The sequence below is a fragment of the Asparagus officinalis genome, chromosome 7, assembly GCF_001876935.1.
Source record: "Asparagus officinalis chromosome 7, Aspof.V1, whole genome shotgun sequence".
NCBI classification, from domain to species: domain Eukaryota; kingdom Viridiplantae; phylum Streptophyta; class Magnoliopsida; order Asparagales; family Asparagaceae; genus Asparagus; species Asparagus officinalis.
In genome coordinates this window covers 117,416,464-117,430,012 of record NC_033800.1, presented here as the reverse complement: position 1 = coordinate 117,430,012, position 13,549 = coordinate 117,416,464, and positions in this window count along the sequence as shown.

The following is a 13,549-nucleotide window of genomic DNA, read 5'->3' as shown; positions in this document are numbered from 1 at the left end:
GACCCGTTTGGACATACCTATCGGCCACAAGGGCGGACATAGCAACTGCACTCCCTGGGTCATTGACCTTCAGCCTCTTCGCCCGGAACCTCTTGAAGTAGTCTCGAAGGCTCTCTCCAGGCTCTTGCCTCATCTGGATCAACACATGAAGGGGGAGCTTCTGTTTGGTGTTAGCCAAGAAGTGGTGGATGAACTTCCGGCTGAGTTGTTGGATGCTGCTGATGGACTTCTTCTCAAGAGCGTTCCACCAGAGCTTGGCGCTCCCTGAGAGAGTGATGGCGAAGCATCGACAAATAACTGCTTTCGATGCTTGGAGCATGCTTATCATATCATAGTAATTCTGGACATGCTCGAAGGGATCTCCCTCGCCCTTATACTTCTCTACATGATGTATCTTGAACTTCTCACATGGGGCTCTCATGAGGTTGTCGAAGAGGGGGGTGTTCCCCCTATAGCTTCTGCGATCGGTCTGTACACCCGATCGTATCCCGAGGGCCCTATGGTAGCAGAGGGGACTAGAGAGGCATGATGGTAGGGGAGAATCTTAGAGATTGCTCCCCTAGTGCGATCCCTAGGGTGACCAGGGCCAGAACTCTCATCGGTAGCTTCAAGATCAGGAAGGAGACGTTGGCGAGATTCCTCGAGGCGAGTTGACCGATGTGGTGGCGGGGTCGCGTACTCGATGCGATCTTTTCGCTACTTGGCAGCAACATGAGGAGTCTGAGGCTGCACTATTCGATGCACTCCAGAAGGGAGATGAGTCTTCGATCGCTGATCTTCAGAAGGGGGATAACTGAAGTAGCTTTCTATGGCTTTGGAAGCCGGCTGAGGAGCTTGCTGGTGAAGGTTGTGAGTTGCTGCTAGAAAGATTGAGAGATCTTATGAGTTGTTTCTTCAAGTTGAGCTTAAGTAACGTAGCTCTAGTGTGGTCCTTCAGGGTGAGACTGATCAGTCCTATCCTCAGAACCAGACATACTTTCTCAAAAAAGAAAGAGGGTCTCATGGTGAGCATCAAACTGTTGATATTAAATAATCAAACAGTCAATATATGGTTGGCGTGAGGTTGATTAAGGACCGCTCACTTCTCTAAATATCTAGTTTTGAGTTGAGTAGCTAAAGCCTGCACAAATAACAGTCCGTGAGAAGATGAGGACTGGTTCCCCCGTGGTTCCTCCAACGATCAAGTCAGTTGATGAACTTGAGTGGGGAAATGAAGAACTGCATGAGTTCTTAAGTGCAGAGAAATTGCTTAGAATAACATGAAAATAGATTAAGATTAGATCAGAGATCAGAGATCAAAAGATCCCCCGTATGCTAGAATAGTACCTCCATTTTACTAGTGGTATAAGGGGTAGAATCATCATTTCGGCCGAGCACATGATGGAGGTAAATAAGTATGGGCCGGCGGCTAAGTCAGCACCTACTTTACACGTGCTAGTTAGCGAGTGGAGGAGAGATCACCTCAGCATTTAATACGAAGTGACTGAAGGCATGGCGATGTCGACGTGGCCCGATGTATCATGAAGACTATCGTGGCTAGAGGTATGATGGCGTCTGCCAAGCATTAAATGTGACGTTGACGCATTGTCAGTGAGGGAGGCTCGAGGCTAAAGTCATCCTTTAGCTTGGTCGAGAAGTAACGCCTCTCAAGTCGACCACACAAAGTGTCGAATAATTGGTCGAGTGGGTTCATAGCAAGTCGTTTTTGACAAGAGGGCTGACAAGTATCGCTCTTCGAGTCGACATAAGGGGATGTCGACTCGGCGAGTCAGCTAAGTGGGGATTCTTAATCCTGACCATCATATTTTTGGTACATGTTTATGCCGCATCACATCCTCTCGCCACACAGAATCCACGTTAAATAAAAGAGAAGTCAAATCAATCTTCTCTTCCTCTGTACTTAAAAAAGAGTGATTGTAAAGAGATTCTTACCAAGCGATGGAATCTTGTTTTCGAAGCTAATATAGTTAAGGAAACCAATCGTTTTGTATATCTTTTTTGAGATCCTACAGAAGATGGCGACCATAGTGGGAGCTACCATTCTTTCAGACGAATTGGTCGTGGTGCAATCAGATAAGATCGTGGTAGGAACTGACGTCGAAACTCTCATCATCGAATTCGACCAGTCCAAGTATGAGAAGCTTCTCTCCTCTCGTACTCCAAGTCCCACGGCACGCAAGTGCCATAAAGTCTCTCGTGAGACTTCAGCCAATTTAGCTTTTGATAACTCAACTCAAGTTTGTCTCAAGAATAAATCCATGCCTCTGATTGACGAGGCTCCGAAGGCTAGTCATCAAGCTAAGCAATGAGTTGTCAAGCAACCCAAGCAGACTCCAACTACCACAGAGCCCGCCGCTAATCTGCTGTCGAGAAGGGCAAGATGTCGTCGATGTCAGAACCAGGCTCATCATGAAGCCCGAGCCTTAATCTCTCTGAATGGCTTTCACTATCGGCCACGAAACGACACGTCTAAGGCCCAAAAGGCAGTTGAGAGTCAACTCACCAAGGTGCGTCAAAATGATGACCCTCGCCCAAGCTTCCGAGGGTGCTCAGATGGTGAGCCTCGTCTTCAACATGAGGCTTGTCCAAAATAACCAGTTCACCCTACTGTTCGAGCTAGCCAAACTCAAGCTCATTAAAATAGTGAACCTCGCTTCCAGCGAAGACGACAAGTGCGTCTCTTAAGCCAGGCTCGCCCAACTAATGAACCTCGTATCAAACGTGAGGCTCGTCTAGCGACTCAGGTTCGTCAATCTCTAATACTTAGAGATTCTTGTGCATGTACATCCAGACTCCCCAAGGAAATAGGGGGTGGCCACGCCACTGATCTCCATGATTACCTGGTGCACAAACGCAGCATGAGGCGGACAAAATCTCAATGCAGCTGTGAAAGGCTCATCTCCGTAGTACTTTCCCAGCGCCAATGTGGGGGACCGTTATATAGGCCATCAGTCTTCAAGCGACTGTCCGAACTATTGACAGTTCCGTTGTTCAGAAGAAGACGTTTTCGTCCCAGGAAACAGGTTCCTTAGGATGAACATATTAAAGTTACGGTCAACATGATTAGTAGAGGGAAAGGCAAAGGACCAGCAGGTATGTCTGACTCTTCTAATCCTGAATTCTCTCTGAGGATGAAATATTTAGTCACTGAGCAAGAATGTGTCTTTTAGCACACCTGTACTCGCATTGGCTCGGTACCTCCATTGTGCATGAATATATTGATGTCTTTGCTTGGAACTACGAGGACATGCTCGGCCTTGATTACCTGGTGCACATACTTCTTTTCGAACACCTTCAGTGATATACTGTTATACAGTAATGCTCTTCGGATTGAAGAACATCGGCGTCATATATTAGCGCGCTATGACCACCATTTTCCAGGAATATTTGCGGAAGACAGTGGAATGCTACGTCGATGATTTGGTTGTTAAAAGCCGTAGCAAAGGTGATCATCTGCATGATTTGAAGACGATGTTTGACCTTATACGATCACATCAACTGAATATAAATCCAACTAAGTTCTTCCTGGGAATGGCCATCAGCAAATTTCTTGGATTTGTGGTCATAGCTAATGGAATCCACCTTGATCCAGACAAAGTCAAAGCTATTCAAGAACTTCCGCCTCCCAGAAATCTTAAAGAGCTGCGCGGTCTACAAGGGCGTCTAGCTTACATCCGCAGGTTTATTTCTAACTTACTCGGCAGGTGTCAACCATTTTCAAAAGTCATGAAGAAAGGCGTATCCTTCACTTAGGATGAGGCCTGCCAAAGAGCATTTGAAGAGATCAAATTATATCTCTCCTGCCCGCCCGTATTGGTTGCACCAAAATCGAGTAAGCCATTCCTGATATATTCCAAGTTACAGATCATGCCTTGCAGGACTCCTAGCTTAATACGATGATAATGGTCATGACCAAGCCATTTACTATCTTAGCAGAACTGTATCATGAGCTAAACATTGCTATCCTCCTGTTGAGAAGGAGTGTTGGCCTTGGTTTTTGTAATTCAAAAAATGTGACACTATCTAGTCGGGCAAACCATATATGTCATCTCTAAAGTCAATCCAATACGGGTATTCATGACACAACCTGGCACATTGAATTGGCGACTCGCAAGATGGCTCAAAAGGCCGTAAAAGATCAAGCTATTTGTGATCTCCTTGTCAACCACCCCTTAGAGGGAAAAGTCGATTTATATCAGGACATGCTAGACGAGACGTGATATGGTCTCAAAAGAGAGGGTATGGTAGTTATTCTTTGATGGTGCATCAAGAACTAACCCTAAAGCTACAATTACCACTGGAGTGAGGGTAGTATTGGTTTCTCCGCAAAACCATGTATTACCCCGAGCATTCTCCTTGACGGAGCCATGCTCTAACAACGTGGCCGAGTACAACGCTTTGCTCATCGGTCTCGATTTAGCTAAGAGTCTGGGGGTAAAACACCTAGAAGCATATGGAGACTCGAAGCTCGTCATCAACCAGCTAAAAGCAGAATTCGAGGTCAGACACGAAGATCTGGTCCCTTATCATGAAGCGATTATTACATTGGCTAATTATTTTGAAGGCTTCTATATTTATTATGTGTATTGCCTTAAGAATACATATGTCGATGTCCTGGCATCACTCGCAACTACACTAGCTCTGCCTAAGGGAACTACTCGGCGGATCACGGTAGCTAGCAGACAACTTTTCCGACCGAAATATGTGTTGCAAGTCGATGCGGTCAGTGAAAAGCCCAAGGCGTTTGAGCCTAGAGATTGACGATTCTCAATCATCGACTACGTCTTATATGGTTTATTGCCTGAAGACGTTAAAGAAAGAGAATCTGTTCGCAGGCGAGCGTTGAGGTTCTATTACGATTCCTTGTCACAAACCTTGTACAGGAGGTCATACGATGGATTACTGTAGGCATCGAAAATTGCCTATAGGTCTCTACGAACAGCTCAGTGTTAAGGAATGACGATGAACGTCACTATCCGGTTCATAGGAGTTCGATTGACATTGGTGAACGCTTGAAGTGAATCGACGAACTACGTGAGCTGACAGAATTTCGGAATAACGAAGGTACGGGCTAATCGAGAGCCCCGCGGTGTTTACAAAAGGAACAACACCCTTCGTGTCTCATTCATTCAACAGATAATCCAACCATCGGAGCTGATAGAACTCCTTGTCGGCTTTCCAACGCATTTGGAATCACTCAGATCCGGGTTCAGACAAAGAAGTTACAGCGAAAACAGTCAAACGAGCATTGAAAATGTCTCAAAGCTGAACTGAGGCACCTACGGTGTCTCGGCTAAGTCAAGACACCCCAAGGGTGTCTCGGCCAAGCTAAGACACCCCAAGGGTGTCTCGGCCAGGCCAAGACACCCCTAGGGTATCTCAATGCAGATTTGACCCCCTTAAGCAGTTTTAACCGCTCCGCAACCCCTCATGCCTATAAATACAAGCCTTAGGCCTCATTTTTTCAGATCTGGAATTTTGGAGAATTGGCGAAGCCCTGCTGGAGTGAAGAGTGATCGAACACTTCAACGCAAGAGAGTTTCTTCGTCAGATCTACATCACCCGTACCCGATCCTTAGTATTATCCCGTTGTGGTAATACTAAGAAGAGCAAATATCTTGCTTTTATCGAGATAGGCGCTTCAAGTTTCTAGATCTCTTCGCGGATCGACGAAGCTCTGGACCAGATCTGATTGCCAGGTAGTCCACAAATATCAACATCCCCGTCACAGGCTAAAGACCCACGCAAGCAAGAGACGACGAACGGATCTTGTGTTTATTTTCAAGAAAGTTGTAATCTTTATTTCTTTGTTGTTTGAATTTATTTGTAACGTTTAAAGTTTTTTTTAATGAAATCAATGATGAAGGTAACTTTTGACGAAAACAAACTGGCGACCACAGTGGGAGCCAACAGCCTCGCTCCCGAGGCTGTCATGACGCAACCGGCATTCAAGATCCGGGTGAATGAAGAGATCGAATATGAATTCGATCAACAGAAGTTTGAAGAGCACCTCTCTTCCTCCTCCTCCAGATCCGCCTCTCCAAGCAGGCGCAGGAAGGCATCCTCTTCCAGAAATGCTCGCGGGCCCTCAGGATCGAAGATCCAAGATCCCCTCGCCGCTGTTGCACCCATGCCCCGCGATGTCCCTGCAGCGTCCAAAGAGGTCAAAGCTGCAGATCCGGACCTCCCCTCCGCCGTGAAGGTAACCGCTGGAAGTGATCCGACCTTGTCGAAGAGGGCGCACCAAAGACGTCATCAACGCCTCGCACGACAATTGGCCAAGGCCGCAGAGTCGATGGACGGGATCCGGTACAATGAGGATCTAAAGTCCAGACAGCGCCAAGAACAACAACGGCGAATCGTCAACTTCTCCTCTAAGACGGGGACGAACGAATGGGTCCGGGTCAAACGGAACCGTTCGACACTTGAGGAGTGCATTCGCAAGCACCACGCAATGTCAGCGCATGCACGGGCTCAAGTCTAAGAAGCCCGTAGAAGACTGCAGAAGGAGGGGCAAGGTCAACCTCCGGCGAATCAACCAAAGTCGCCGGTAATCCCAGTAGCTACTCCGGGAGATCTCGTGGAATCATCCCGAAGGAGAAAGTCAGTCTTGGAGCGCCTCGGTCCGATTCCCGACGAGAGAGGCAAAGCTCCTGTTCAAGATCGTTTGGGCCCGATGAAGAAGCCCCGAACGACTCAACACACTGGGGGTCGCCGCCACCTTCAACATGACAAGGAGCTCAAGGCAGCTGCGCGCGCTAATTTGCGCATCGAAGTCCAAGAGCCCGCTGAGAATTCACGCCCAAAAGGGCATGTCTCGAGGCGCGTGACTCTTGAGAGCCCTAAGAAGGCAGTTCGCCTTCAGAAGGAGACGTTGTCGTCTGATGACGATAACGTTATACCTGAGAAATCGTGCCGACACGCGATAGGTTACTCCGACCTTCAAACCGACGAGTTGTACTATCGTGATGGGAGCACGAGGAAAACCAGGAAGAGGAGTCCCCAAGGACTGGAAACTCAATGCCCCTGTTCCAAACTCATTCGGGCAGTATTGTCTGAGTGTAACTGCATCAAGGCGGTCCCCGAAAGAGTTTCGGTTTTCGAAAGGCTCAGTACCGAAACGCCAAAACCAAGGTCTAGGCGTTTCCGACGAAGAAGAAGGATAGTCGAAGACGGAGAATTTCCGAGGGTCACCACCAATATGACCAGCAAAAGGGCATCGACACAGGATAATCCCGAGTCAATTCCGCCAGTAGCCCGGTATCTAACTCGTCTGCAGTCTGGAGCCATTACACGAGGAACTTATGGTAGGGTTCAGACGAGATTACCGTCAGAAGATGAAGAATCAGATGCCTGCTCTGCGATTGCATCGGACAACACGGTATCCAGCGAGGGACAACCCCGCGAGGCACTCATGATAAGTGCAGAACAAGTGGCCAAGATGCTCGAAGAGGCCATGGCTAAACAACAAACAAATCCAAGCATTGACGAACCAGCGAGGCGGACCAAGTCGTCGTAACCAGATTAATCTGGAAGATGAGGACACAGATGAAGCTCACAATGCCAATAATCCTCCCGTTAATGCAGGGGGTGGTAATGAGAATGCTGATGAAGACTCAGCTGAAAAACTAAAGATTAAAAATCTCGAGAGCAAAATCAATATGTGGATTTCCGCTCAAGAAACGAAGAGGACAGGCATCCCTTGTCCATACCCACGAGAATGGGAATCAATCCCCTATCCGGCGAAGTTCAGTCTGATTAACTTCACGCCGTTTGATGGGAAGGGTTCACCCACTCAGCATTTGATTTACTTCAAATCTTCGCGGAGCAGCTTTCGATTGGTATCGTCGCCTCAAGCCGGGGAGTATCAGCAGTTGGGACGACATGGAGGATATGTTTCTAACAAACTTCTTCGACGACGATACCGAGATTTCAATTGGCACACTATTTGACGAGAAGCAAAAAAATGGTGAAACAGTTGAAAACTTCGTAAAGAGATTCCGAAACAAAGCAATGAATTGCAGGGATCCGGTCAGTGAAGACTTTATCCTCGAGACTTGTCACAATAATCTTTCATTGGACATCCTCGAAGCGATGGGAACAGCACCGTCTGACACTTGGAAAGACTTGAAGGTGCGCGGGGAACAAGCCGAACGCTTCCTCCGAAGGAAGAAAGCCGAAAGGAGCCAACCGACGGCGAATCTTCCGAACTCAAATTTCGCCTCTCGTGGTAAAGGCAAAGCACCTACAGCTACTGGTGGTGCTAACCAGACGTCGCAAAAGCAACTCCGAAAACAGCAAAAGACTTCGGGTCCGAGACTCCAAAGAGAGTATTCCTTCAAGGACGAAGACGTTCCAGCCATCTTCGAATCCCTCCTTGGAAGCAACAAGATCAAGCTACCACCTATCACAAATCAGGAGGAAGCTGACAACAATACGGACCCAAAGTACTGTGCATACCACAGGAGGGTCGTTCATCCCACCAAGGATTGCTTTGCTCTCAAGAATAGCATTCAGACCTTGGTTGAAGCCGGCGTCATAACGCTGAGGTAAGCCAATTGAGAATGGCACGACTCCGATAAGTATAAGAGTATAAACTGCTTCTCAAAACTCCAAAGAGTATACGAGTATAAACTGTTTCTCAATCCTCCGACCGGTATAAGAGGTTAAACTACTCCCTGATACTCCAATAGGTATATGAGTCTAAACTGTTTCCCACTTTTGACGGGAAGTTCCTGGAGAATATTACGCTAATATTCTTAAGGATAACCCGGTTAGGTAACTGAGAATAATGTCCGAACCAGTTCCGCAGAGGAAGCTGGGGGTGGACGATTTATGTAACGGGAAGTTCCCAAAACCACAGCAATGTAATAAATAAGAACTCCCATTCAAATTCCCACCGTGTCTGTGTACTCAACACTCTCTTTGTTAGAGTCTGGACGTAAGGTTCCCCATTGGTCAAACCTTCTTACAGTTAGGGCCACAGTCAAAATCCCCTCTCGATTCCCCCAATGAACGAGAGGTCCACAAATTGAGCGATCAAACCTTCCTACAGTTAGGATTGTCTCAAAACACCCACTTGGTCAAACCTTCTTACAGTTAGGACCACAGTCAAAATCCCCTCTCGATTCCCCCAATGAACGAGAGGTCCACAAATTGAGCGATCAAACCTTCCTACAGTTAGGATTGTCTCAAAACACCCACTTGGTCAAACCTTCTTACAGTTAGGACCACAGTCAAAATCCCCTCTCGATTCCTCCAATGAACGAGAGGTCCACTTTCAAATCGAGTGATCAAACCTTCCTACAGTTAGGGTCATCTCAAACTCCTGCTTGGTCAAACCTTCCTACAGTTAGGACCAAAACCGCAATTCACTCTCGATAAACGAGAAATTCATCTTTAGTTCGGTAATCAAACCTTCCGACAGTTAGGGTTATCCGAATCTTTTCGATTCTCGGAGTGGAGATCCCACTCTCAGTTTCACCTTTCCGGATTCTGGAGGTGGAGATCCCACCTCGAGTCTCCTTTCCAGTTGAAGATGGAATATAAAATTCTTCTTCTTCATTGTCGGGAGATAGAATATAAAATTCTTCCTCTCCCATTTCGGGTTCGTCTTTGCCCCAAGAGAAGACACCACCTTTTTCAAATCCCAAAATTTGTGCGTCGCCGGTTTAGTCTTTCTCCGAAGAAAAAGACACCAGAGTCCGATTCTGGGGTATTTTATCCCGAAGCCTAAGTAGGGATAAGTCAGCGTCTAACACGCGTTGCCGGGTAGCCTGTTCCCGTAACAATGGCGAAGTCTACGTATTCGAAGTCGTAGCATCAAGTCTAAGGGAGTTCATTCCCTTAGCACAACGTCATATGCGGAACGGATTTAGACAATCCGCATGTAAGCCCGATTCAAACGGTAATCGGTAAAAGCATGTCAAATCCGTTGAAGGCTGAGGATTTGCCAAAAATCCTAAGTCAACGTCTGATACACGTTGCTGTTTAGTCTTTTCACAGGAGAAAGACGAAGTCTACGTATTCAAGATCGTAGCACTAAAAGGGTTAACTCTTTTAGCTTAACGACACATGCGGAACGGACTTGAACAATCCGCATGCTAGCCCGACTCAAACGGTAGTCGGTAAAGGCTCATCAAACCCGTTAAGGGCTGAGAATTTGCCAAAAATTCTATAAATACGAGTCATAGATGTATCAACTCCGTAGATTGGTCTCGTGACTCGAGTATCCGCCACAGTATAAACTGTGTCAACGTATGACAATTTAAACCCTAGGGTCAACGCCGGTCAACGCGTAACCCTAGGTCAACGCCAGTCAACGTGTTGTGACAAAAAGTCAACGTTCGACATTCGAAACCCTAGGGTCAACGCTGGTCAACGCGTAACCCTAGGTCAACGCCAGTCAACGCATTGCGACCAAAAAGTCAAAGTTCGACGTTCGAAACCCTAATGTTAACGCCGGTCAACGCGTAACCCTAGGTCAACGCCAGTCAACGCGTTGCGACAAAAAGGCAACGTTCAACGTTAGAAACCCTAGGGTCCATGCCGGTCAACGCGTAACCCTAGGTCAACGCCAGTCAACGCGTTGCGACAAAAAGTCAACGTTCAACGTTAGAAACCATAAGGGTCAACGCCGGTCAGCGCGTAACCCTAGGTCAACGCCAGTCAACGCGTTGCGACAAAAAGTCAACGTTCGACGTTAGAAACCCTAGGGTCAACGCCGGTCAACGCGTAACCCTAGGTCAACGCCAGTCAACGCGTTGCGATAAAAAGTCAACGTTCAACGTTAGAAACCCTAGGGTCCACGCCGGTCAACGCGTAACCCTAGGTCAACGCCAGTCAACGCGTTGCGACAAAAAGTCAACGTTCAACGTTAGAAACCCTAGGGTTAACGCCGGTCAACGCGTAACCCTAGGTCAACGCCAGTCAACCGCGTTGCGACCAAAAAGTCAACGTTCGACGTTCGAAACCCTAGGGTCAACGCCGGTCAACGCGTAACCTTAGGTCAACGCCGGTCAACGCGTTGCGACAAAAAGTCAACAGACGGTGATCTGAAACCCTAAGTCAACACAATGTGACAGAGGTAGTTCAAAGTCAACTCAATGACACGAGCCAAACTCGATTCATCAGCTGCAGACTCGAGACTCCGACGACGGCCAAGCGATAAACGCAGCGCCGGAAGGATTTTGACTATTCATCAAAACACTGGATAGACTAAAAATCGAAGGAGCCAAGAGTGGAAGCTAACTACAGGTCCTTTACGCTGACTGAAGGCTAGACCAATTACATCCAAAGTATTCCAGCCTCCTCTATAAAAGAAACGAGTCTGGAACTCTTTGAAGGAGGTATCTGTAGGCATCGAAAATTGCCTATAGGTCTCTACGAACAGCTCAGTGTTAAGGAATGACAATGAACGTCACTATCCGGTTCACAGGAGTTCGATTGACGTCGGTGAACGCTTGAAGTGAATCGACGAACTACGTGAGCTGACAGAATTTTGGAATAACGAAGGCACGGGCTAATCGAGAGCCCCGCGGTGTTTACAAAAGGAACAACGCCCTTCGTGTCTCATTCATTCAATAGATAATCCAACCATTGGAGCTGATAGAACTCCTTGTCGGCTTTCCAACGCATTTGGAATCACTTAGATCCGGGTTCAGACAAAGAAGTTACAGCGAAAACAGTCAAACGGGCATTGAAAACGTCTCAAAGCTGAACTGAGGCACCTACGGTGTCTCGGCTAAGTCAAGACACCCCAAGGGTGTCTCGGCCAAGCCAAGACACCCCAAGGGTGTCTCGGTTTAGCCGAGACACCCCAAGGGTGTCTCGGCCAGGCCAAGACACCCCTAGGATGTCTCAATACAGATTTGACCCCCTTAAGCAGTTTTAACCGCTCCGCAACCCCTCATGCCTATAAATACAAGCCTTAGGCCTCATTTTTTCAGATCTGGAATTTTGGAGAATTGGCGAAGCCCTGCCGGAGTGAAGAGTGATCGAACACTTCAACGCAAGAGAGTTTCTTCGTCAGATCTACATCACCCGTACCCGATCCTTAGTATTATCCCGTTATGGTAATACTAAGAAGAGCAAATATCTCGCTTTTATCGAGATAGGCGCTTCAAGTTTCTAGATCTCTTCACGGATCGACGAAGCTCTGGACCAGATCTGATTGCCAGGTAGTCCACGGATATCAACATCCCCGTCACAGGCTAAAGACCCACGCAAGCAAGAGACGACGAACAGATCTTGTGTTTATTTTCAAGAAAGTTGTAATCTTTATTTCTTTGTTGTTTGAATTCATTTGTAACGTTTAAAGTTTTTTTTAATGAAATCAATGATGAAGGCAACTTTTGACGAAAACAATTACTACTTCGCTGCTTGTCTAACAAAGAAGCAGAAGAAGCCCTAAAAGAAGCTCATGACGGCATCTGTGGAGCTCACCATCCAGGACCTAAATTATGGGACTGACTATGCAGACTTGGTTACTACTAGCCAAATATGATCAGGGATGCTGTCATTTATGCCAAAAGGTGTCATGCCAGTCAAATACATCCTAATTACATGCACCAGCTGCTGGAGCATCTTCATCCTTCAGCCACTTCATGGCCATTTGAAACGTAGGGGTATGGATATCATCTGCCCAATTTCCCCATCTTCCACGAAAAGACATCGCTTCATCCTCGCGATAACTGACTACTTTTCCAAATGGGTCGAGGCAGTCCTATTGAGACTAGTTAAAACAAGTGATGTGATCAAATTCATCAAACATCACATCATATATAGGTACGATGTCCCAAGGCGCATAATCCATTATAACGGACCACAATTTGTCATCCAGGCCTTCACGCGATTCTGCGGTAAGTTCAGAATCAGAAACTTAGCATCGACAGCCTATAATCCTGCTACGAATGGACAAGCAGAAGCCTTCAACAAGACCATCATTAAGATTCTCACTAAGTTGGTCTCCATAAGCAAACGAGACTGGAACGAGAAGCTGGGTTAAAGCTTATGGGTGTACCACATGACATTTCGTACACCAACAGGTGCTACACCATACACCTTGGTATACGGATGTGAAGACGTATTGCCATTGGAAGTTCAAATTACATCCCTTCACATAGCACTCATGACCGGTATGACAACAGAAGAAAGTCATCGCTGACTTCTTGAAGAACTTGAGGCACTGGACGAAAAGCGACTACATGCTCAACAACATATCAAGCTTTACCAGGCTCGAATTTCTAAGGTGTTTGACAAGAAAGTCAGACATCGCATTTTCAAGGAAGGTGGTCTGGTTCTCGCCGTCCGACGTCCCATGATTTTAAACTCCAAAAAGAAAGGGAAGTTCGAACCGAAATGGGAAGGACCATTTGTAGAGACAGTCTACTCAAATGGAGTACATTGCCTAATCAATCAAGACGGCGATAAGATCATGATGCCTATCAACGGTAAATTTCTTATACCAACGCTGCAGGTTCGAACACCATGGGTGTAGTGACAATATTTGACCTTAACAACATCAAGGAGCGCGATCCACGACATTGTT